The following is a 22,045-nucleotide window of genomic DNA, read 5'->3' as shown; positions in this document are numbered from 1 at the left end:
GTTGCACCTCAAACTGCAAAAGTTATGGCCAGAGTGTAGGATAAGTGCGTGGTTAGGATGGAGAAAAGCATAAAATTTGTAAAATAAGATATTTTGAGAGAGACCACATTCACATAACTTTTATTACAGTATGTTGCGATAATAGTTCTATTTTATATTTAGTTACTGTTGTTAATTTCTTACTGTGCTTAATTTATTAGTTAAACTTCATCGCAGGTATGCATTTTAGGAAAAAACATAGTACATATAGGGTTGGGTATTATCCACAGTATCCGGCATCCACTGGGGGGAGGTGGATCTTGAACCCCCCCACCCAAATAATAGGGGACTATTGTATAATACTTTGTAAAGGTTAAAGCAAGAAATCCATTGTTAATAACCTTCCAGGTCATACCCAGACCCCTCTCCCTTGGGCCAAAACATCTAAAACACCCTAAACATCTTAGTAAGGAGCCTCTCTGCTTTGATATTTGTCATTTGCATTGTTTACTTTCTATTTCTACAGATTAAAATTCTATGCATCCTTTGAGACCTAGCTCAAATGCCACTGCCTCATGGAGCCCCTCCCTTTAATTCCTTTTAATTACTGCCACAAGAGCTTCACACCTCCTTGGATCACCTTCACACATTATACTAATATTATGGAACTCACCGTCCTCTAAAGCAGTGCTTATCCCCACTCTAACAGAAAACTCCTTGTGTTCATAAAGGACCCTCACAGTGACAAACTCTCACAGAAGCTGACACAGAACCTCATCATTGTACCTATTGAAAGTGGAAGATTTCTAAATTAAAGGAGAGATTTCTAAATTGAGAGGATCATTGAATTCAACAACAATGATTTCTACCTGTAACCATTTATGTTTGAGTTTGAGTAAACTCCAGGAGATGGTGAAGGATGGGGAAGCCTGGTGTGCTGCAGTCCATGGGGTTGCAGAGTCAGACACGTCTGAGCGACTGAACAACCACCACCACCATGTACCTCTATTTTACAAGTGGAGCAATGGGAGGTGGGTGGGGAGGATAAATCACTCCGCACAATAATTTCACTAAAGAGAGAAATCTTTAGTCTCTCCCTACACCCAGAAGCAGAGAAGATACAGATGCTGTAAGCACCAACAGAGCACAGAAATCAGCTGAGCATAGCTGCTTGTATAAAATAGTGAATGAATTCTGCTGAGTGAGCCATGGGTGACAAGAGTCCTGCAAGTTGTAATCTACCATATGCAACTCTCTCCTCACTTTAGGGAACACTTTCCTACTTGGTTGCTGTTGGGTCATTGCTGTTGAATACCACCTCACACTGATGGATGATTTGCTGTAGATGTTGAAAAATATCTCATTGATCACATTTTACCCACTGTTCAGGCAAGAGATCATGAGAGGAGAGAACGGTTGACATGGGCCTGATGACTTTGCTTACAAAAGCTTTTTGTAGCTGTCATTATCTGGGGTTTGCTCCTGTACTCTACAGTGTCAATTTCTTAGAGAGATTGAACAGGGCTGCCAAAGGCATTCTTCTTTGTCAGATGTTGCACTTATTATTGAGTTTGTACCCAGGGAAACATTTATCTCTTGTGGCAGTGTTGCTGCCCTGCTTGCTTTTCTGATACCAGATCTGGTCCCAGTGATGTTTAAGGAAGTCTTGTTAGAGCAGAAGGAGTGGGTGTTGAGTGAATGAGACTAATTAGCTTGAAGAAGTGTGATCAGGGTGTCAGCACAGTAAATTGCCACAAGGTTGGAGAGTTGGAGGGCTTCCACAGCTGGAGATGCTCCGAATTAACTCATTGAGATCATGATGTATTTCTTAGACACACCTTTCAGTTCAGTTCAGTTCAGTCGCTCAGTCGTGTCTGATTCTTTGTGACCCCATGAATCGCAGCACGCCAGGCCTCCCTGTCCATCACCAACTCCTGGAGTTCACTCAGACTCACGTCCATCAAGTCAGTGATGCCATCCAGCCATCTCATCCTCTGTCGTCCCCGTCTTCTCCTGCCCCCAATCCCTCCCAGTATCAGAGTCTTTTCCAATGAGTCAACTCTTCGCATGAGGTGACCAAAGTACTGGAGTTTCAGCTTTGGTTACTGGAGATACACCTTTGGTTGCCCTTTATTCCAGACTTTGTTTCTCAAAGATGCAAGTCCACAAGAATTCTTTACTAATGAGAGACAATAGCAACAAAGCAAGTAGTATTTGATTTCTTGGTGATACATGGTGTTTGGGAATTTTTTAATTAACTAATTAATTTATTAAAAAAATTTTTTTAATGTGGACCAGTTTTAAAGTCTTTTTTGAATTCGTTACAATCTTGCTTCTGTTCTATGTTTGGTTTTTTTGGTAGAGAGGCATGTAGCATCTTAGCTACACCAGGGATCAAACTTGTATGTAATCCCTGCACTGGAAGGTAAAGACTTAACTACTGGACCACAAGGAAGGTCTGGGTTTTTTTGATTTTTTTTTGTTTTTTTAAACAATAATCTAACTGCATCCTAATACAAAATATCATCATAACACACACAGTAAAATCCGAGATTCTGGTTAAAATGTCATTGCCTCATGGGTTATTTTTCCCTTTTCTATCTACCTTTAAAATAACCAGGGGACCAGTACCTCCCTGAAAGAAGAAGCAAAGTCTCTATCAATTGCATTATTAATTTCTAATTAATTGCTGTATAAGACCATATTTTATGATGCAAGGGGGAGATAGAATGTAATTTCTACTTCTGATGCAAGAGGCAGAAATAGCCCAACTTTGATGAATGATCAATGTTTGAGCATGCAAGCAGAAAAACCCTTCTCTTGCTCATAAGTGTGATCCAGATGTGAGTGAAAACAAACAAACTAACTCTTAAGTATCCTAAGCTAAGGAACTCTGCTTAATTTTCTCCCCCAGGCACAGTCATATAAGGGGGAAAAAATAGTGCAGCAACTTGACAAGTTTTTGGTTTTTTTTTCCCCCCAGAGGTTTATTTGTTGCAAGCAACCAACTTTCCTTCTATCTCTGACTTTACACAGCATGTAAATTCAGAACACAGCTCCTGTTTAAAAATAATATTTCTTCAGAATAGAAAAATAAACTTGCCTGTACATGGAACATTTCCAAAGTGAGAACATGAACAAACAGGTTTTTAATTTCAGGTGGAAAGTAGATCTTTTGGCCCAAATTTAATTGCAGATAAGAGACTCTTGTCTAGGACTTAACTAGCTACTGTCCAATGATGGCTTATTTTATATACACAAATTAAAAGAAAGTATTTGTTTATAGAGGAAAGGGATAATTAGTCATATGCAACACACTGATACATTCAGAGATGTTAGTATTTCAGAAATCAAGTAGCTGAGCAAATTTTTGTCATCATCTTACAGCACAAGTACAAGATGACAGACTCCTGCAAACAAGTAACATTAAAATGCTTTCCATGTAAAAATCAACAACCTGAAGGGCTATACCTTACAGTGCTAAGTAGAGAACTGCTTGCATGACAGCTTCCAACCTCCATGAGAGTTTAATCCTTATGAACTGTAGCTTTACCCATGACTCTCTATTCCAAAGAGCAAGAGTCTGACTTCCTGTTTTATAGTCTGCTGGGTTTTGAAAATTGGAAGCACATTGTTCAATTAAGAACCAGTTAATGTGACATTCCAGCATGAAAGAAGCATTGAGGCAAGAGGAACCCCTTGGAAGCTAATCAGTTTAAAGTTTCATTGACTCACAATCTGCTGTATCTTAAAGACATGAGTGTTTTGCATTCATATCCCCTTTACCTCTTGGAACTTGTCTGAGTTGATGAACTATGCAGGTTCAAGTTGGGCCAGGATCACATGGTGACCCTCCCAGAGCAGCCCAATCTCTGCAGAAATGTGCCCACCTTGTATGTACTGTCTCTCTCATGTTGGTACTGTCATTGCTTCCCTGCCGATGCTTTTGTTTGCCATGTGACTCAAAAGATAAGTAGTAACCGGAAACTCAAAAGGCATACATCACAACCCAATTCTCTTGAGCACAGTTTGCGGCCCTGAACTTCAGTTTCCTCATCTCTTAAATGGAAGCAACAGGATCTATTAAATGGAACTAAGTGAAGTATCTTGATCACTACCAGAGAAGAATAAACCCTGGTTTTTTGAATAAATGCCAGCCTCAGCAATTAGTCCATCAACTTAAATTCTTCTTGCAGTTTCAATTAGATTGAGAACTCTTCCCTGGTTTCCACTCAGGCTGTTGTGCAACATTTCTGCAAGGCTAACAGCTGTCTTATTCCACCCCAGAGAGAGCTCTATTTCAGCTGCTCCTGCATTCGTAGTTCATAAAGCAGTCCGGGATCTAGTGGGTGAAAGGCACTCTTTAGCATTGCAAGATGATATTTGCTAGTAGTAAATAAGGTATGGTAAAAAGGCAAGCAGTGATGATACTCTTTTTAACAAGTCACTCAACACTCTAGTTGCATTCACTCTATCAAGAACAAGTTGAATACCAAAGAATTTGAAGTGACAGATTTCTTGGAGGATTTTTTTTTTTTAATGTCCAAAGCTCTCATAAAAGAAAAAGAAAAATACCAAAGATGGAAGTTTACAGTCTCTCAGCATCATCTCTCATTTCAAAATGAATGCACCAGGAGATATTCTATACTGCTGTTTGGCAGATTGATTTAACATCATTTAAGGCAGCTTTTCAAATAATATTCTAAAAAAGATGATTTTACCCACATTCTAGTCTGACCCCGACAGCTATTAGTATATTTGATTCCTTTTTCCTTCATTCTGTCCATTCATTTCTATTGTCATTCAGCCATTCTCACCTCCCTCCACTGTGCTCCTGATATTAGGAGACCTCAAATACTGCCTCCAGTAAGTTCTCCTTAGAATCCCCTCTTGGCATCTCTGTTGTTTATTGTCCATTTGTACTCCTGCCCATCATTTTTCCTCCTCTGAGCCAGAGAGCCTAGCCATGGTGCCTCCTTCACCCAGGCTTCCTTGACAGCTGGCATTAGGTTGGGTTTAGTCAATGGGATGTTAGGAGGAGGAAGGTCCAGGTATTTCTTCCTCTTCTCTCCTCTCTACTCTGCTTCTTTCTTTTGCCAGGGGCTTCATCTCTCCATGCTATAGCTCCTAGTACCAGCTTCTCATCCAGAGCTCCAGCCAACATTTCCTTCCCTTGCCCTTCTTCCTAGCAGCAATCATGAAATTCTGCTGTTGCTAGTCTCTGCCTGCAGGCTTCTTTACCCCTGCTCATACCTCTGCCATAAGTCCTTTCAGTTAATGATTTGAGCTGGATTCCAAGTTCTAGAGAGCTAGGACTCTGATTCTACTCCTTTTTATCTCACATACACACAAATGAAAAGACAAATACAAAACTGTGTTGAATGCATTTGGGGCTTATATTATCTGATTTGAATTGATTGACTACTGCCTGAGCTCTCTCAGACTCTGAATATACAAACCCTTATTTCTGTTCTTAGTTACATAGTGCAACTTAAGTCACATGATAGAATTAATCATGAAGGAATACTACTTTACTTGGGAATTATGTTGATATAAAGGTAGTAATGAAGTAACAATTTAAATGATGAGCAAATTAGTCATATCCAAATACTTTAATAACAGTGAAAGTGAACTATTAGCCAAAATAAAACTTCTACTTATTCTTTAAAAATAATAAATGTCTTTAATTAGCTACTACTGGTACTAGTAGCTCTCTTGGGGATTAAGCCTAATTTCAGTATTGTCCAGAGGAGTCCTATTAATTTAAAAGGTAGCAGGTATTTAGTAAAAGAGTTCAACTTGAGGAAGTATAAATTTACTCTCATTACATTATAAAGGATTATATTTTTTTAAATGGTAACCAAATATTCATAGTTTGTATACTTCCTTTCACCTTATAATATTTGTCATGAAGATGAATTAATGTTGTGCCATTTTCTGCTCTTATTACAATCTTGGGCCTGAGATGAAATATTGGATGTTTAATACTTTTACGAATTATAGCCGAAAACTGTATGATGTTGACCTTTTAAATATTCTGGTTGCTGACTGGCTGGCATTTCCACTCCTCCTCTTCCTGCAACAATTGCTACTAACATGGAAAAAAAGTTTAGGATAGATAGCCAATGAGAAAGCAGAGTATTAAAAAGGTCAGCAGAGTAAAATATTTTCTATAAATTCAAGAAAATTAAGACATTAAAATTCAAATACTATAGCTCATAAGCAAAATATGTAATTAATACTTATAACCCTGTATTAAAATCTCATTACTAGTATAAAAGTACAGCATGATTATTCAAGAGTTAAAATAATCTACTCAATATTTTAAAACAGACAGAATATTTTTTAAAAATCACTAAAAATGGACACAAAGATCATTTTCCTCTCTTTCCTTATGGTAAAAATAATGTATTATTTCTTCAGCAATAGTTCTAATATAAACAGATAGCTATAGACATGCATGGAAACTTATTTTGAATAGTTGTAATGTTATTCACTGTTTAAAGAATTCTTAATTTAGATTTTGGCAAATAAAAACGCCCAAACATTTTAAATCCTATATTCATATTCACTGTTTTATCTAGCACATTTTAGTTGTTCAATAAATTATTGGCTGAATGAATGTATATGCAGGAAAAGTAAAACAAAGTATAGAATTATAATAGAGCTTGCATTTAGGGGGGAGGGGAATATGAATCATCTGGCTTCCCTGGTGGCTAAGTGGTAAAGAAACTCTCTGCAATGCAAGAGACCCGGGATCGATCCCTGAATCTGGAAGATCTCTTGGAGGAGAAAATGGCAACCCACTCCAATATTCTTACCTGGGAAATCCCATGGACAGAGGAGCCTGGAGGGCTACAGTCCATGGAGTCACCAAAGAGGTGGACCTGACTTAGAGACTAAGCAACAACATAAGAATCGTCACAAACAGTAACAACAGCGACAACAAGAAAAGGATTATAAACTACTACTGGGCTTCGTGGTTCATGGTGTCTCATTCTTCTTCCAGCACCTGATACAAAGTGACTCTTCAAAAATGCTGCCTGCATAAATGAGGAAAAGGGAAAAAAGCAGCAGGAAAGGGTATTATTCATGGTGTAAATTGCAGTATCACCCATCTGTATTTTTAGTCTGTTTGGCATTCTGGCCTTTCGGGAGTAGTCCAGTCCTAATTATTACTACTACCCATCCTCTACCATTTTCCCCTCACATCATGATCACCTGATCTTGGATGACAAAGAGGTCTTCCTCCTTGGCTACTATGTTTGAGTGAGGTGGGCATTTAGCACAATCAGGGTTGATGTAAATCCACACTGAAGGACAGATAGAATACTGAGTGAGAAATATGCTGCTCTTTTTTTTCCTAGTTCCCTGGCAGTGAGCACAAAGTATCCCTGAACTTCCTGTGGCCATCTTTGCCACCAGCTAAAGATGATTAGCTGGAGACTGAAGCCAACAGAGGAGAAAGAAAAAATTGCTAGGTGAAGAGAGGGAGAGAAAGGCATGGTGACATTATTTCAATGCCTGGATAGGGCTTTATTTAAAACTCACGCCACCTCTTGAATGTCTCAGTTATTAATTCCCTTTTTGCTTATGCTAATTAAGGTAAATATGAGTCTGTTACAGTTGGAAGACTCTTAACTATGGAGTTATTGTGAAGCTTTCTAAAGATCCACATGCACCCCAAGCATTAAATATATATTGAATAATACATACAACTATTTTTCAAATGAATGTGGATGCTTTGGTTAATAAATTACAAATATATATGAACCCAGAACAATTTTGTCATCACTGAGTAGAAAATGACAACCCATCCCAGTATCCTTGCCTGTAAAATCCCATGGTCAGAGGAGCCTGGCGGGCTATAGTCCATGTTGTCACAGAGTCAGACATGACTGAGCAACTGAACATGCACTCATAAATTACTGTACACTAACCCTTATGGCAGAAAGTGAAGAGGAACTAAAAAGCCTCTTGATGAAAGTGAAAGAGGAGAGTGAAAAAGTTGGCTTAAAGCTCAACATTCAGAAAACTAAGATCATGGCATCTGGTTCCATCATTTCATGGGAAATAGATGGGGAAACAGTGTCAGACTTTATTTTTTGGTGCTCCAAAATCACTGCAGGTGGTGACTGCAACCATGAAATTAAAGACTCTTACTCCTTGGAAGGAAAGTTATGACCAACCTAGATAGCATATAAAAAGGAAGAGATATTATTTTGCCAACAAAGGTCTGTCTAGTCAAGGCTATGGTTTTTCCAGTGGTCATGTATGGACATGAGAATTGGACTATGAAGAAAGCTGAGCACCGAAGAATTGATGCTTTTGAACTATGGTGTTGGAGAAGACTCTTGAGAGTCCCTTGGACTGCAAGGAGATCCAACCAGTCCATTCTAAAGGAGATCAGTCCTGGGTGTTCATTGAAAGGACTGATGCTGAGGCTGAAACTCCAATACTTTGGCCACCTCATGCAAAGAGCTGACTCATTGGAAAAGACCCTGATGCTGGGAGGGATTAGCGGCAGGAGGAAAAGGGGACGACAGAGGATGAGATGGCTGGATGGCATCATCAACTCGATGGACGTGAGTTTGAGTGAACTCCGGGAGTTGGTGATGGACAGGGAGGCCTGGCGTGTTGTGATTCATGGGGTCTCAAAGAGTCGGACATAACTGAGTGACTGCACAGAACTGAAGCCTATTAATATGTGTGTGTACTGCAAAAATAATCTATACTCAGAGATCTTCATACTTAAACAAATTAAGAAAACATTTTAAGTCAATCTGTGATCTATTAGTATTATAATTAATCACAGTTAATTCTAAGAGCTAAGTTTCTCTGATCTCAGAACATGGATGCAGGTCTTACCTTGTCTATGAAACAATCATTAAACATCTATCACTATTTACATATGTAGAGCACTGTACAAGGTACAAAGACAAATTCAATCTTATGGCTGTCTTCAAGAAGCTTAAAATTCGGAGGGGAGGACAAAGGATATACACATGACATGCAAATCAACAACACCAGGCCAAAATAACTTTTAAGGGAATGGTGCCAGCCACAATTCTCAAGGAATTTGAAGCTCATTTATTTTGCATATATAAAAATGGCAAAATGGTAGAAGTTGATCCTAAAAGAGTGTCCATGAGAGAAGGAGATGCATAAAACAGTTCAAACTCACTCAAAGATGCCTGCACTTCCTGAGCATGTGAGGCTAACTTCTGCCTTGCCTCTTGCTGGTCCCATTGTATAACATGTTCTTTGCTTTCTCATAGTGGACACCTCTCTACTGCCTCCCCCCCCCCACCCCCCTACCCCCCTGCTTTTCCTACTTCTACTTCAAGGCCTTCTTCAGTGTTGTCCATTTTGCTAAATAATATTGTTGGTCCTGACCTCTACTTTGCCCTCTGCCTCTGGGGGCTGAACTTGGGGACTGCATCAACCAAGCTTTCTGATCTCCTGGTTTCCATTCAGGCTGAGCCAATGGGAGGCCTTGGTGTTGAGCTGAGAGCTGGGAGGGAAGACAGGACAAGGATATTTCCTCTTGGGCACCCTCCCTGCTGGGTCACTGCAGGTTGACGTATTCCTTCAACCAAAAGCCGTAACTGCTTTCTCTGAATCCTGGTAGTGCCCTTTCCTCTTGCTCCTTTTAGGTTGAGAGCTGGAAATGGCTCCACAGTTGGTGGGTTTACCATCATGCGTTTTCCCTAACTCTGCCACATTTTTATAAATCATCCCTTCATTAACCTCCCTAACTGATAAGTTTCCTTATGGAATACCATCTCATTAGTCCTTCACTGAACCCCAGTTGAAGTGCCTACTCCTTCCTTTGTCCCCACTCTTATCCTTGTAATCCCTTGAATCATTGCACGGATCATACTCCACTGCCCACTTTGTTTCCATGTTCATCTCCTCTATTGTCTGGGAGCTCCTAGAGAGTAGACTGTATATATTCCCCAATCTTAGGGCCATAGCAAGTGCTTTAATGCTGAATGAATGAATGAACAGCTGAGAATACTGCCCTAAGTCAAAGTAAGTACCACAGATGTTCATATTAGAGTAGTGGAAATTTCACAGTATTTTGAAGGGTATTAATTCTTGTTTCATCATGGTGAACTCTATCTTGTCCAGGGTTTGATCACTCAAAGCTTACCAAGGTTAGAAAATCCATTCTTTATTTCACTTAGACTGTAGTTAATTTGTTCAAATTTGCCAAACTCATGAGATAAGGATTTTTTCTTAATAAAGTAATTCCATGTTAATAGTGGATGATAGGAACTATAATTGCCAAATGGATAGCAGTTTTATTTTCCTCAGAATTTTATTGTGAATTTTCAAACATAAAAGTTTAGCAAATGCAAAACACCCTTATAGTCACCTCCTAGATTTAATAGTAACATTTTTTTTTCCATTTTTACATCATTTAACCATCTATGTTTATAGGTGTGCATGTATGTATACGGAGCTTCTCCGGTGGCTCAGCAGTAAAGAATCCACCTGCAATGCAGGAGGCGCAGGAGATACATGTTCAATCCCTGGACTAGGAAGATGCCACCGAGGAGGAAACAGCAACCCCCTCCAGTATCCTTTTGTTTTTATATATAGTGAAAATGAAAGTCACTCAGTCATGTCCAACTCTTTGTGACCCCATGGACTATACAGTCCATAGAAATCTCCAGGCCAGAATACTGGAGTGGGTATCCTTTCACTTTTCCAGGGAATCTTCCCAACCCAGGGACTGAACCTGTGAGAAAGAAAGGGTCTTTCTCACTGAAGGCAGATTCTTTACCAGCTGAGCCACAAGGGAAGCCCAAGAATACTGGAGTGGGTAGCCTATCCCTTCTCCAGTGGATCTTCTGGACCCAGGAATCTAACTAAAATCTCCTGCATTGCAGGAAGATTCTTTACCAACTGAGCTATCAGGGAAGCCCTGATATTTTATATATATATATATATAAATTATAATATTATATATTATGCTGCTGCTGCTAAGTCGCTTCAGTCGTGTCTGACTTTGTGCGACCCCAGAGATGGCAGCCCACCAGGCTCCCCCATCCCTGGGATTCTCCAGGCAAGAACACTGGAGTGGCTTGCCATTTGCTTCTCCAATGCATGAAAGTGAAAAGTGAGAGTGAAGTTGCTCAGTCGTGTCCGACTCCTAGCAACCCCATGGACTGCAGCCTACCAGGCTCCTCCATCCGCGGGATTTTCCAGGCAAGAGTACTGGAGTGGGGTGCCATTGCCTTCTCCATTATATATTATAGTATATATATATATATATAAAACATAATAATATATATATTATATTTATTTATTTATGTATTGGCTGTGCTGGGACTTCATTGCTGCTCGAGCTTTCTCTAATTGACACTGGTGGGGGCTACTCTCTAGGTGTGGTGAGAGGGCTTCTTGTGAAACAGGGCTCTAAGGCATGCTAGAGCCTTAGTAGTTGCAACTCACAGGCTCTAGAGCACAGACTCAATAGTTGTGGTACATGGGCTTAGTTGCTCTGAGGCATGTGGGATCTTCCTGGTTCAGGTAGTAAATCCGTGTCTCCTGCATTGCAAGAAGGATTCTAGACCACCAGGGAACCCCCCCACCCCCCCGCCTCCAGTATTCTTGCCTGGGAAATCCCATTGACAAAGCAGCCTGATGGGCTACAGTCCATGGGGTCACAAAGTGTTGGGCATGACTGAGCACGCACTCATGTATATATACACATATTACATTTATACCATTTTTTGCTTAACCATTTGAAAATAAACTGCAAACACCATTAAAGCTTTACCCCTATATACTTCTGCATGCACCTCCTAAGACTGTACACAATCTTCTAACCACCCTATCAGTATCATAACTAAGAACACTAGCAAGAGTGCCCCATTAACATCTAACATGCAGAGATGCAGTGTGTTTGCCAGCCAGACTTGGGGAGCAGGGGCAGCTTTGGCCCTCAGAGCTGCTCTGATTTAATCTCAATTTTATCTGGCCTGCAGCATTTTTTCCCTAAATGTCAGTATCTGTCAGCTTCTGCTGCAAACGTTGAGATCTACACATTTAACTGCACATGTATCTGAGAGTCAAGAGTAAGGGGAGTTCTTTCTGGGCTTCTCTGGAAGCTCACTCTCAGGGATGGGGCCAGGACTGCTGGAGACAGCAGGCAGCAGGTTCTCAGCATAAAGAAGCTGCAGCTCTCCCTCTTTTATTTCTTCATCTTTTTCTTAATCCTAGGCCAGTATATCTTTCTTTCTCTGGGCTATACTTCTATCTTTTTCCAAAATAAAGGGAGAAGAAACATCTACCTGTTAAAGATGACCTTCCTATGGGCCATGTAAAATAATCCAAGCCACTCTGGGACTCTTGCTGGGGGGTGCCCTGGCCCACCCTCTCTCACTGACACTCAATGGTTGTGCTAAAATATATGCTTTAATTGTTGCATCAGTCAAAAAGCTTTATGTCCTTCATTTGTAATTTACAAAAAAAAGTCAAGTCCCTAAACTAACAAATTTTAGTCATTTTCATTGACAATTTCCCCTCTTTGCAGAGCAGTTGACTAGCTATTAAAAAAAAAAAAGTTTTTCACACTTTGGTTGAAATAACAACATGGCAAATGGAATTAGGCTTGAGGTTTGAGGGCTACTTGGTGAATATTAACTTAGCTTGAGGAGAAGTGGATGGTCTTCAAGGACCTCCATTGTGTTGGGGGCAGTGATCCACCAAACACACAGGAGTGAGTCAGGCTCCCAGGGGTCATGTCCTCTTTCCTTCTCCCTTTACTGACAAGAAAGTGCTGGTAGGAGGGGACATGGGTATTGTTCCTCTCTCTCTGCTTCTTATGGCCCCTCCAGTTTGGGTCCATCTCCACAAAGACCCCAGATCCTGCAGGACAACCAGTCCTTTCATGATGCCAGTTACCATTAAGTACTTCTGTTAGCACAATCTCTTCCCAATTTCCCTCCATTAATAGTCTGATCCTCACCTCATCATCCACTGTTTGCCTTCACAGGTCTCTGCTATGGAGCTAATTTCCTATATTATATATACCTTATAGAGATGTGCAGTAGTTTCTGTTTCCTTAGCTGGACCCTAACTAGAACATCTTTCAAGTATGGCCACTTGGGTAGCTTCCCATAAGAATGGTCAGGACGAATTCAAATTAAATGAGGATTTTCTTCCTAAGTTATTTAGTGCCCACTATGTGTAAGGCACTGGGTCTAGGCACAGGAGAAGCAAATAAATAAATACATATTTATTTATTTTAAGTAGCTCACAATTTGGCAGAGGAAATATATCAGCAGATAGTTTTAATAAATGGTGATAAATGCCATAAGGACACAGAAAGTATATTCAGAATGCCCTCACACTTTTGCTTTACTGTTTACAGGCTACCTTTGGTGATGTGGCAAAGAAAATGAGCACTAGTTAAGAGCCAGGCTAGGTCTATTATCACTAACTAGTTGTGTGGTTTGGGGCAAGTCATGAAACCTCTCCAGGACTCTGTTTCTTCATTTATGAGATAACATGTGCATTTTCCTTCTAATTGCCAACACTATTACTATGACATTTTCAATCTTTCATTTAACAATTCAGAGAGCCCACTAGCATTTATTTTAAAGTTCTCGTCAAGAGCATGACTCACCCCTGTTTAACCTAGGAGTCCTGCTTCTCCAGCTGAGTATACAATACAGCACAACACAGAAAATCATGGACACACACACAATTGGCACTCCAGGGCCTTTCTGGGGGGATGCAGGATAGCAACTTGAACAACTGGATACAACAGACATCATCATCTGAGAATTAGCTCAGAAGCTGGAGAAAAATGATGAAGAGCCCCCTGTCCCCAGTTCTGGGCTCTAGACACACTGGTGAGGTGCATCCAGTTTGAACAAGGACAGGTCTTTCTGGCTAAGTTCTTCATAGACATCTCCATGATTTCACAGCCCTTGATTGGATGGTTCCATTCAGTAGGAACAAAACAGTTTCTTAAGGGGGAGCCATACAGGAAATCAATTATTTAAATATATTCTTAAAAGTACATTCTCACCAATATGATTTTTAAGTTACTACATCATCTGGGATACTAAATCCCTTAATCAATTAAACTATTACACTTGAATATTTAATTCCTGCCAAAGTACAGTTTAAGTAATTTTTTCCAAATAATATTTGTGTGACCATTGAATATACTGAAGGGTCTCACAAGACCCTACACTTTTGTAGAAGCATAATGACTCCTTTAGTAGAAGACAAACTGATAATAAGACAACATTTTCAGCCCTATAATATTATTATAGGTGCTGGAGGTATAGTGGTACACAGACCGGATAGAGACGCACCACAATGTAAAGAAAGTGAAGAGAATCTAAGATGGAAAAAATACAGTGGTTGGTGGGCCTTTTAAAGCAAATTTGCCATATTATTCTCAAGAGAGTTATGATTTTAAAATGTACTGCAAATACATGGAGAAAATTCTGCTTTATTTCTATTCAGTGTTCAGCACAAACCAGGTTTAAATTTTGGCAGCAAATTGAATTTTAGAAACAATGAGTTTCAGCCCTGTGCATTATGGGAAGTACAGCCCACTTGCTGAGTCCTCTGTTCTAAAGGGGAATGTTACGCACTTTGTATGGCAGACCAGAGGCTCTTCATTTCTGTGCAGAAAGTAGGTTTCACATCACAGGAAGCTCCTGTTTTTCTTTCTCTCCAATGCTCCTTAGGTTTGTGCTCAGAATGGAAGGGCCTCCCCTGCGCCGCCCCCTCCCCCTTTCCCACGGCCCTAGAATCTGTGTCCGTTACTTCCTGGCAGTCATCAGCTGCTGGGTTTTCCTTCGAGTCTTTTTTGAAGGCAGGAAACACAGAGGAGGTGCCTTGGAGACTGAAGGCAGCTTGCGCAGTGGCATGACCTCTGCTCCACCCCACTTGGCTCTCTGCCAAGGGCACTGGGGCAGCCATGTGACCAAACCTGATCTTCAGATGCAGAAGAATCTCCCGGCCCCAACCCTGGCTACACTGGTACCCAGCTATTGGAGTCAGTTTTGTTCCCTTAAAGCTAGGGGATTTTTTTGTTGTTGTTGTTTTTTAATTAGGTCTGATGACAGGAAGGACTTAGTGGATACAGAACTTCAGCAAAATCTGCAGTTAGGTATCTGTGACATTCCAGATATAAAAAAGGCCAGGAATGCACACTTCACACTGTCTTATTTAAATAGTGCTCTCAACCAAGGGTGCTTCATAAAACACCTTGAGCTTTTAATTGCTTTATTGTGTTCTTAGCCACAGTCTTGACTGAAATAACAGAAGGTATGAATCTATCTGTTAAAATTAGTTTGCCTGTATATAACAGAAATGCTTTCAATGATGGTGGCTTACACAAAATAGAAGTTTAATTTTTATTCATCTACAAGGAAATTGAAACTAACTCAAGTTCTTTGTAGCTCATTTCTCTGCCATTCCTGGAATGTGGGACTAGAATAGTTTTAGTTTTTAAGTTTAGGGCACCCTTTATAGCTTTAACAACCTTAAAAATTACTCAGGCCTCTCAAAGAGCTTTTTTTAATGTGGGTTACTATGTTAAAAATGAAAACTGAGAAATTTTTTTACACATTTATTTATTTTAAAATAATACTAAACCCATTGCATATAAACACTAATAACACAGATTTCTGAACATTAATGATATTTTAGAAAACAAAAGAAATTATTAAGAATAACATTGTTTTACATGTTTTTAAATCTCTAGCTGACTTAATTAGAATACAATATGAATCAAATATCTATTATTGCATGCAGTCCCTTGCAATGTATTACTTTGGTTGAAGTCTATGAAGAAAATTCTAGGCTTCACATAAATATGTGATTGGAAAAAGGGCTTTAAACCTCCCACACAAGAGTTTAGGAGAGCCTATGTGTCCTCAGTCTACACTGAGAATTACTGTCTTAAACCTCATAATCTAAAATAGCTGCTGGAGCTCCAGCCATTATTTCCACATTCAAGGTGTCATAATAGAGAAAAGTTTGAAGAAAAGATTGGTACTCTGCCTTTAAGAATACCTGGAAGGCTCGCACCATTCCTGCTTACAGCTCTTCAGCCAACTTTTTCACATGGCAACATTTAACTGCCAGAGAAATGTTTCAGTAGGACAGCAATGTGCTCAGCTAAAATTCTCTTTAAAAGAAGGGGAGAAAAGCTACTGAGAAGCAATTAGTAGTCTCTGCCACAGGAAGCGTGAATTAAAAGCATTCCAATGACCCAAAGACTTTATGTGCTGTTTCCATGACTGCAAATTATCAAAACACCACAGATCCCTTTAGGAGTCTCCTGTGAAGAAATTATTGTTTACTTTGGTCTATAGTGTTCAAGTGCATTTGAAATTTTCTGCAGAGGAATGGGGTGTGAGATAGAAGTCACCAGCTAAGTAAAAGAGACAAGGTCTGGGCTTTCTGACCAGAACCAGCTTGTGAAATGATAATGAAAACCCTAACTAAAGAAGGACCACGGTGCTAAGATTTTACTGCAGCTGTACGGACATTTCTTTGCCTTGAAAGACTTTGAGTAACCTTCAAAGAATAGCTGTCAAGAACAGAGTTTGTTGGAAAAGAAAAAATCATTTTTTTTTCTAGTAAAGACTGACAGCACAGAAGTTTCCTATAGTTAATAAAAAAAAAAAGTGTTAAAAACTAATTTAAGAGAAAAAGGTGCTATTATTATCCCTATTTTTCTGATAAGAATTTGAGACACAGAGAAGTTCAGCCACTTACCTAAGGTGATGAAGCTGATGAAGTCTAATTTGACTCCATACTCCAAGTTCTGGCACCACTAAACTGTGACCTGAGGCAAATCTTGAGAGGGTCCACTGGATGAAATAGAAATTTATCACAATACAATTTAGTAATAATGAAATGTTGTGTGAGTGCAAGTTGCTCAATCATGTTCGACTCTTTGCGACCCCATGGACTGTAGCCTGCCAGTCTCTTCTGTCCATGGAATTCTCCAGGCCAGACTACTGGAGTGGGTAGCCATTTCCTTCTCCAGGGGATCTTTCCAACCCAGGGATCAAACCCAGGTCTCCTGCATTGCAGGGGGTTTCTTTACTGTCTGAACCACCAGGGAAGTGAAATTTAGTGAGAGCCACGTATTTTCTGTAACTGGATGCTGTTTATTTGAATATGTATTTAGTGTTCTGTGCTTAAAAGGAAATATTAGCTATTACTAAACAATGTCCTTTCAATTTGTTAGACTGATCTTTCTGCAAATGATTGGTAGTTCATCAAGGTAACCTTGTACCCTCTGCCCCTCTCTTTCAGTAATTCGAACTGAACACTGCAGACTCACTCACAGCTCTGACTTCAGATGTTCCTTTCCTCGTTAACCCAGTGGCAGGCACCTAAAGTAGGAACCTATATGCCTAACAGGCAGTGGCTCCTAAAAGGGAGTAATCAGCCTCATGGGACACATATTAATAACCCAAACCTTTACAGCGGAGAGTACAAATTGGTAGCCTGCAGGCAAAATTTTGCTTCAGTTCAGTTCACTTCAGTGGCTCAGTCATGTCTGACTCTTTGCAAACCCATGAACCACAGCATGTCAGGTCTCCCTGTCCAACACCAACTCCCGGAGTCCACCCCAAACCCATGTCCTTTGTGTCGGTGATGCCATCCAACCATCTCATCCTCTGTCGTCCCCTTCTCCTCCTGCCGCCAATCTTTCCCAGCATCAGGGTCTTTTCAAATGAATCAGCTCTCTGCATCAGGTGGCCAAAATATTGGAGTCTAAGCTTTAGCATCAGTCCCTCCCATGAACACCCAGGACTGATCTCCTTTAGGGTGGACTGGTTGGATCTCCTTGCAGTCCAAGGGACTCTCAAGAGTCTTCTCCAACACCACAGTTAAACGAATCAATTCTTCTGTGCTCAGCTTTCTTTATAGTCCAACTCTCACATCCATACATGACTACTGGAAAAACCATAGCCTTGACTAGATGGACCTTTGTTGACAAAGTGATGTCTCTGCTTTTTAATATTCTGTCTAGGTTGGTCATAACTTTTCTTCCAAGGAGTAAGCGTCTTTTAATTTCATGGCTGCAATCACCATCCACAGTGATTTTGGAGCCCAGAAAAATAAAATCAGCCACTGTTTCCACTGTTTCCCCATCTATTTGCCATGAAGTGATGGGACCAGATGCCATGATCTTAACTTTCTGAATGTTGAGCTTTAAGCCAACTTTTTCACTCTCCACTTTCACTTTCATCGAGGCTTTTTAGTTCCTCTTCACTTTCTGCCATAAGGGTGGTGTCATCTGCATATCTGAGGTTATTGATATTTCTCCCGGCAATCTTGATTCCAGCTTGTGCTTCCTCCAGCCCAGCATTTCTCATGATGTACTCTGCATGTAAGTTAAATAAGCAGGGTGACAATATACAGCCTTGACGTACTCCTTTTCTTATTTGGAACCAGTTTGTTGTACCATGACCAGTTCTAACTGTTGCTTCCTGACCTACATAACAGGTTTCTCAAGAGGCAGGTCAGGTGGTCTGGTATCCCCATCTCTTTGAGAATTTTTCACAGTTTATTGTGATCCACACAGTCAAAGGCTTTGGCATAGTCAATAAAGCAGAAGTAGATGTTTTTCTGGAACTCTCTTGCTTTTTCGATAATTGAGTGGATGTGGGCAATTTGATCTCTGGTTCCTCTGCCTTTTCTAAAACCAGGTTGAACATCTGGAAGTTCATGGTTCACGTATTGCTGAAGCCTGGCTTGGAGAATTTTGAGCATTATTTTACTAGCGTGTTGAGATGAGTGCAATTGTGCAGTAGTTTGAGCACTCTTTGGCATTGCCATTTTTTGGAATTGGAATGAAAACTGACCTTTTCCAGTCCTGTGGCCACCGCTAAGTTTTCCCAATTTGCTGGCATTTTGAGTGCAGCACTTTCACAGCATCATATTTTAGGATTTGAAATAGCTCAACTAGAATTTCATCACCTTCACTAGCTTTGTTCGTAGTGATGCTTCCTAAGGCCCACCTAACTTCACATTCCAGGATGTCCGGCTCTAGGTAAGTTTGAGTGATCACAACTTCTTGATTATCTGGGTCATGAAGATCTTTTTTGTACAGTTCTTCTGTGTTTTCTTGCCACCTCTTCTTAATATCTTCTGCTTCTGTTAGGTCCATACCATTTCTGTCCTTCATTGAGCCCATCTTTGCATGAAATGTTCTCTTGGTATCTCTAGTTTTTTTGAAGAAATCGCTAGTCTTTCCTATTCTATTGTTTTCCTCTATTTTTTTGCATTGATCGCTGAGGAAACCTTTCTTATCTCTCCTTGCTATTCTTTGGAACTCTGCATTCAGATGCTTATATCTTTCCTTTTTTCCTTTGCCTTTCACCTCTCTTCTTTTTACAGATATTTGTAAGGCCTCCTCGGACAGCCATTTTGCTTTTTAGCATTTCTTTTTCTTGGGGGTGGTCTTGCTCCCCATCTCCTGTACAATGTCACGAACCTTCGTCCATAGTTCATCAGGCACTCTATCAGCTCTGGTCCCTTAAATCTATTCCTCACTTCCACTGTGTAGTCATGGGACACATATTAATAACCCAAACCTTTTCAGCGGAGAGTGCAAATTGGTAGCCTGCAGGCAAAATTTTGCTTATAATATGCTTTGTTTGGTTCATAGAGTGTAGTTTTAAAAAATTGATTTTGGGGAGAACAAAATCCCAAACCAAGATTTCCCCTAAGAATCCAGATGAGAACCTCTGCGCCTTTCAGATAGGCCACATTCTTTCCAGTTTCAGCTTAGCCCCCACCACACCTCGCCTCCCACACCCAGGCTCTCCATGCCATTATGTTACCTGTCTGTCCCCTGCTGGCAGTGGAGTTTGCAACTCTGTCTTTTCAGATATTAAACTCCAAATCGTATTAACCCCCATATTCTACTGTAGCAGAACCTGTTCTGAAATGATTCCTCCTGCAATTTTCAGTTGAACCGATTACTTAGTCACAGCTTATCCACATGGTGGGTTCTGCAATCAATGGAAGCATAGAAGGTAGGAGCCAAATTGCCTGCTGGTGGATAAATGATGGGCTGAATATGACAGGCCCAGGCCAATCACAAAATAATGGGGCAAGTGTCTGGAATACAGTAATACAGAGCCTGGTCCCTAGTAGAAGCTGAGATATTTTTGATGAAGGGTTGATGGTACACAGGGAGAGCTTTACTAGCTGGAATGCTGGAACTTCTGTTCTGCTTTGATTATCACCATCCTACCTGTGAAGGTCATTGCTATTCACCAACTATTTCTGGCTCTCTGACTTTGGATACATGGTAGGCATGCACTCCCTGCCCTCTTGCAGTTGGGTGGGTACAGGTGACTAGTTCTGCCAAATGTGTTGTCATTGGAGGGACATCTGTCACTTTGGGAAAGATCATATATCTGCCAGAAAAAGACCCTCCAGATCCACCTTTTCTCTGACATGATGAGCAGCAGTGTTTGAGACAGTGACAGCTCCATTAGTCTAGAATTCTGAGTGTCTGCAATGGGCAGAGGCTTACGACAACCTCTAATAGACATGTTACCAGAACAAAATAAAACTTTATTAATAGCCACTAACCCACTAAGGTATTTGGAGGGTTTTTTTGTTTGTTTGTTTTGCTTTTTAAACCGCCCATGAACAGTATGAAAAGGCAAAATGATAGGATACTGAAAGAGAAACTCCCTGGGTCAGAAGGTGCCCAATATGCTACTGGAGATTAGTGGAGAAATAACTCCAGAAAGAATGAAGGGATGGAGCCAAAGCAAAAACAATACCCAGCTGTGGATGTGACTGGTGATAGAAGCAAGGTCCGAAGCTGTAAAGAGCAATATTGCATAGGACCCTGGAATGTCAGGTCCATGAATCAAGGCAAATTGGAAGTGGTCAAACAAGAGATGGCACGAGTGAATGTCGACATTCTAGGAATCAGCGAACTGAAATGGACTGGAAGGAGTGAATTTAACTCAGATGACCATTATATCTACTACTGCGGGCAGGAATCCCTCAGAAGAAATGAAGTAGCCATCGTGGTCAACAAAAGAGTCTGAAATGTAGTACTTGGATGCAATCTCAAAAACGACAGAATGATCTCTGTTCGTTTCCAAGGCAAACCATTCAATATCACAGTAATCCAAGTCTATGCCCCAACCAGTAACGCTGAAGAAACTGAAGTTGAACGGGTCCATGAAGACCTACAAGACATTTTAGAACTAACACCCAAAAAAGATGTCCTTTTCATTATAGGGGACTGGAATGCAAAAGTAGGAAGTCAGGAAACACCTGGGGTAACAGGCAAATTTGGCCTTGGAATACAAAATGAAACAGGGCAAAGACTAATAGAGTTTTGCCAAGAAAACACACTGGTCATAACAAACACCCTCTTCCAACAACACAAGAGAAGACTCTATACATGGACATCACCAGATGGTCAACACCGAAATCAGATTGATTATATTCTTTGCAGCCAAAGATGGAGAAGCTCTATACAGTCAGCAAAAACAAGACCAGGAACTGACTGTGGCTCAGACCATGAACTCCTTATTGCCAAATTCAGACTTAACTTGAAGAAAGTAGGGAAAACCACTAGACCGTTCAGGTATGACCTAAATCAAATCCCTTATGATTATACAGTGGAAGTGAGAAATAGATTTAAGGGCCTAGATCTGATAGATAGAGTGCCTGATGAACTATGGAATGAGGTTCGTGACATTGTACAGGAGACAGGGATCAAGACCATTCCCATAGAAAAGAAATGCAAAAAAGCAAAATGGCTGTCTGGGGAGGCCTTACAAATAGCTGTGAAAAGAAGAGAAGTGAAAAGCAAAGGAGAAAAGGAAAGATATAAACATCTGAATGCAGAGTTCCAAAGAATAGCAAGAAGAGATAAGAAAGCCTTCTTCAGCGATCAGTGCAAAGAAATAGAGGAAAACAACAGAATGGGAAAGACTAGAGATCTCTTCAAGAAAACCAGAGATACCAAGGGAACATTTCATGCAAAGATGGGCTTGATAAAGGACAGAAATGGTATGGACCT

The sequence above is a fragment of the Bubalus bubalis genome, chromosome 2 (assembly GCF_019923935.1).
Source record: "Bubalus bubalis isolate 160015118507 breed Murrah chromosome 2, NDDB_SH_1, whole genome shotgun sequence".
NCBI classification, from domain to species: Eukaryota; Metazoa; Chordata; class Mammalia; order Artiodactyla; family Bovidae; genus Bubalus; species Bubalus bubalis.
The sequence above is the reverse complement of the archived record's forward strand: the minus strand, read 5'-3'. Positions refer to the sequence as shown.